The sequence below is a fragment of the Nyctereutes procyonoides genome, unplaced genomic scaffold (genome assembly GCF_905146905.1).
Source record: "Nyctereutes procyonoides isolate TBG_1078 unplaced genomic scaffold, NYPRO_anot_genome, whole genome shotgun sequence".
Classification (NCBI taxonomy): Eukaryota; Metazoa; Chordata; class Mammalia; order Carnivora; family Canidae; genus Nyctereutes; species Nyctereutes procyonoides.
The window spans coordinates 4048471-4053996 of NW_026575037.1; positions in this window are offsets into that span (position 1 = coordinate 4048471).

The window sequence follows — 5526 nt, forward strand, 5'->3', positions numbered from 1 at the left end:
AGAATTGTTTTTTGGCCTAACATGGGATCTATTCTGGAGAATGTTCCCTGTGCACTTGAAAAGAATGTGTATTTTGCTATTTTGGGATGGAATGTTCTGAATATAACTGTTAGGTCCATCTGGTTCAATGTGTCATTCAGAAGCACTATTTCTTTGTTGATTTTCTGCCTGGATTATCTATCCATTGATGTAAGTGGGGTGTTAAAGTCCTCTACTATTATTGTATTACTGTCAATTTCTTCCTTTATGTCTGCTAATAGTTGCTTTATGTATTTAGGAGATCCCAGGTTGGGTGCATGAATATTTAGAATTTGTTATATTCTATTGTTGACTGTGTTTTTTATCATTTTGTACTGTCTTTCTTTGTCTCTTGTTGCCATCTTTGTTTTAAGGTCTGTTTTGTCTGATATAAATATTGCTACCACAGCTTTCTTTTTACTTCCATTTACAAGGTACAAGTTTTTCCATCTCTTCACTTTCAATCCATATGTGTCTTTATGTCTGAAGTGGATCTCTTGTGGGCAGCAGATAGTTGGGTCCTGCTTTTTAATTCATTCAGTTACTTTATGTCTTTTTATTGGGGCATTTATTTCATTTACATTCAAAGTAATTATTGACAGGTATGTATTATTGCCATTTTGTTACTTGTTTTATGGTTGTTCTTCTCTGTTTTTTTCCTCTTCTTTTGTTCTCTTCCTTTGTGGTTTCATGGCTTTATTTATTTATTTATATGCTTGATTCTTTTTATTTATTTATTTTTTTGTGTATCTATTACAGGTTTTTGGTTTATGGTTACTATTAGGTTTTTATATATCATGCATATAGAAGTCTATATTAAGTTGATGGTCGCTTAAGTTTAAATCCATTCTAAAAGCCTTAAATTTTAATATCCCTCACATTTTATGTATATGATGTTACACTTTATATCTTTTTATTATGTGAATCCCTTGACTGATTTGTATAGATATAATTGATTTTACTACTTTGTGTTTTAAGCTCTGTACTACTTATTTGAGGATGTCTTAATTTCTCCTTCACTTTTGAAGGACAGTTTTGTTGGACATAGGATTCTTGGTTGACTTTTTTTTCTTTTTTGGCTCCTTCTGGCCTCCAAAGTTCCTGAGAGACATCAGATGATAATCATTATTAAGGATCCCTTGTATGTGATATGTCACTTCTTTTGCTGATTTCAAGATTCTCTTTGTCATTGTATTTTGTAAGTTTTATTATAAAGTGTCTTCTTGTGTGTCTCTGAGTTCATCCTCCTTGGGTTTGTTGAACTTTGATTTTTATATTCATGTCTTTCATCAAATTTGGGAAATTTTCAGCCATTATTTCATCATATATTCTCTCTGTTTCTTTCTCTCTCTTCTTCTTCTTCTGGAGTTACCACAATGCATATGCTGATTCATTTGATGGTGTCCTACATGTTCCTTAAGCTCTGTTTATTTTTCTTTAATCCTTTTTCATTTTGTTCCTCAGACTCAATGATTTCTACTGTCCTATCTTCAGCTGCACTGATTCTTTCTTCTGGATGCTCAAAGCTGCTTTAAATTCCTCTGGTGAATTTCTATTTTAGTTATGCTTTTTATCTTCAGAATTACTTTTTAGCTTCTTTTTAGTCTTTCTATCTCTTTATTGATATTTCTATTTTGCCCACGCACCATCTTTTTTTTTTACTTCCTCCACATTATCCTTTAATTCTTTGAGCTTCTTTAAGACAGTTGTTTTAGAGTCTTTATCTAATAAATTTGCCAAAATGTTTTTCAGGGATACTTTCTGTTGATTAATTTTTTCTTTGAATGGGCTATTCTTTTTTTAAATTTTTAAATTTTTAATTTTTTATTATGATTTTCTTTTTTTTTAATTTTTTTTTTATTTATTTATGATAGTCACACACAGAGAGAGAGAGAGGCAGAGACACAGGCAGAGGCAGAAGCAGGCTCCATGCACCGGGAGCCCGACGTGGGATTCGATCCCAGGTCTCCAGGATTGCGCCCTGGGCCAAAGGCAGGCGCTAAACCGCTGCGCCACCCAGGGATCCCTATTATGATTTTCTTGTATATTTTTTATTTGAGTTCGATTTGCCAACATATAGCATAACACCCAGTGCTCATCCTGTCAAGTGTGAATAGGCTATTCTTTTCTATATCTTTGTATGTCTTGTAATTTTGTTGTTTAAAACTGGACATTTGAATCTTATCATGTTAACTCTGGAGATCATATTCTCTTCCTTTCATAAGGTTTGCAGTTCTTTATTTTTGGTTTTGTGCATTGCCTTTTTAAAAAGATTTTATTTATTTATTCATGAGACACACACAGAGAGAAGCAGAGACACAGGCAGAGGGAAAAGCAGGCTCCATGCAGGGAGCCCGATGTGGGGACTCGATCCTGGGTCTCGAGGATCACGCCCTGGGCTGAAGGCAGCGCTAAACTGCTGAGCCACCCAGGCTGCCTGCCTTTCTTTCTTTCTTTCTTTCTTTCTTTCTTTCTTTCTTTCTTTCTTTCTTTCTTTCTTTTTTTTTTAAAGCCTTACACTATTTCTGTGCCAAGGATAATTCTGAGGTGTAAACTTAGGGTCATCTCAGGTCTTTCCTGAGCCTGCACCTTTCCCTGGGTGTGCATGGTCACTTTGTAATTTTCTCTGTGTATTCAGTTGCTTTTGAATATTCTAGTCCTTAATGTCTGGCTCCTGAATGGTGAAAAAGAGAAAAAGGAAGAGGGAGATAAAGCATCAACCTTTTAAATCTCCTAGAAATCATTTCAGCTAGAGGGGAGGGGTTTGCTACATAAGGATAGCTACCCATATCTTTTTTTTTTTTTTTTGCTACCCATATCTTCATCTACATCTCAGTGATTAGAAGGAGCAACCAGTAGTGAGAGCACAGATTCCTGATATTAGGAGGACAGAGTCCTTATTGCCCATTCTGGCTTCTGTAAGCTGTATGCAGATTTCTCCAGAAACACATGCATGACTGTTGCTATGGAGCTAGGAGTAGGGAATGGATAGTGCAATTAACTGTGACCAGCTAAAGGTGACCAGAATTGACCATAATTTACTATCCAAGCCTTCTGCTGGAAGTTGTAAGCCTTCAATAGACTCCAAAGTTCCAAAATATTTATATCAGACAGATTCTGCTAATGCAATTATTGTCTAGGACAAGAGACAGATTCCTGGTGCTTCCTACTCCACCACCTCCTCAAAATTCTCTTCCAAGTCCCAGGATTTTACATTTGGAAGTCATATGTTGTATTGTTAAGTGGGAAAAACAAGCAAGTTAGAAAATTATATGTGCAGTATGAACACACCTAGGTCAAATAACTACAGTGCGAACTAAACACACAAAAAAGGGGAAGAAAATAAATGTAAATGTGATAGTCATCTTTGGTTTAAAGAGAATTTTCTTTTTCTTCTACTTTTCTGAATTTTCCGTATTGAAAAATAAAACAGAATAAATTTACATACTAAACATAGTACATGTATACTATGCCATAAAACTCTTCCTGGGGCACGTGGTTCATCTAAAACATGTGCATAGGCTTCCCATGGTGAGAAAGCTACATTGTCATTAACTCTGGCTGGCACAGAGTAGGTGCTCAATAAATATTTGTTGAATGAATGAATGATTACATGCGTGTGTATGTGTGGGTATGACTTGGCTCACAAATAACCAAAAGCCTAGTATAGGTGAGGAGTTTTTAATGGAGTGTTACTGAAAATAAAAAGCCTAGATTCTCCACTCTTGGCCCAGCATCAGTTGTTACTGGCCTCAGTGCATCTTTACAGGAGGAAGGTCTACACTGGGGAGAAATGGTTACTGCTTTCAGTAAGCAGCAAGAACCCTGTGTACTGTTACTTTATCCTCCTGATACCCAGGAATAGCCTTGGCTAGTGAAGTTCCTGCCATTATGGATCTTCCAGGATGGGAACTGTGGAAAAAATTGCCAGACATATTTACTTTCTGAAAATCTCACCAGACAAGTTAAATGATTGAAAAAGGTCATATGGCAATATCTTGGCTGGGCCAAAAAAATAATCCAGCATCTTACATTCCTTTTAAGAAAGATTAGTAATTTTAGTTTGCTCTTTCACTTTGTTTTTTGGAGGATGGAAGAGGGAAATGGTTTAAAGAGGAGAGAAAGAGTCATGGCCATTTGTTCACTTCATTTTGAAAGTTTGAAAAACTGAGGTGGTAAAATGCTAAAAGAGAAGCAGCTGAATTATCTCTGTTGTGAGACTTAACTGTAACATATAGTGGCAATGGGAAACAGAAATCAAGAGAAATTACTGGGCCTCAGGGAACGCAATTTTTCAATATTGTTAAAGTACTGGATTTTCTGAGTTACTGTAGTTATTTGGTGCTATGACTTTCAAAGGTTTTTGTGAGTTTTGGAGAAAAGCCTATTTTATAAAGCTTTGATCATTTCTCATCCCACTTAGTGTCTTTTCTGATGACCAGGCTAACATCCATTTATTTATTTATTTATTTATTTATTTATTTATTTATTTATTATTATTTTTTTGCTAACATCCTTTTAAAAGAGTTAAAGGAAAAATATTGAAAACACATTCTTAATTAAGGCTTCTGTCTCAATCATACCAACATCTGGATCCTCTAGTGGTATAAAATATGGTTAAAAAATATCCACAAGCATTGTATTTAGTGTTTAGATTATACATTCATTGTGAGTAGGGATCTTGTCTATCTCGTTCCCTGTGTCCCAATACCTGTAACACTGCCCAGCACACAGGGAATTCCTAGTGTTTGTTTACTGAATGTCATTTGTTTTCTGCCATATTTGTGGTTCTGAGCATTCAAGAGTACTCAAGTCCCCCCATAAGGTAAACAGATGGCGGCCTTGCTTCTAGGTAGTATGCTTTATTGTGATGGGACATGACAAAGATGGAGTCTGGGTGGGTTAGGTCAGTAGGAAGAGAGCATGGAGGAGGCTATCACCTTTGTCTGAGGAAGTCCAAAAAGTGGCATTTGGGGTGGATATCGAGGTGGAAATGGTTGTCACTTATACCTATGGTAGAGAAATATCAGAAATTTCCATTCCAATGGCAACGTTAAGTGAGAAACCAACACAGCCAGTTAGGTATGGAAGATGACAACTGGAAATCAGAAACATGGTGGTTCTGATGAATTTCAATGATTGTTTTTAGTGGAAAAGCCCTGTGTGTTCTGGATGCTAATGTAGGGACATTTTACTGGCACTATGTGGCTTCTGTGCCCAGGCTAGCCAGAATGGGTGGGCATCTGTGTTACTATTCTGGAAGGAAGCCTGTCTCCTGTCCTCTTCATTTTCAGACTTCCCAGGCATATAGCACTTAACAGATGGGAAAAGAAATACTCTTCTACCTTGAGAAGACTGCAACTCCACTAGGAAATTCTATTTCTCATCCAAGCTTGAGATGCATGCCTTTTAGAATTACCTGAACACTAGCCTTTCGAAGGAGTTCATCTTCCTTGTGACCTTAATAATAGGGACTTTTAGACATTTTGTTTAGAAGAAAGACAAAGA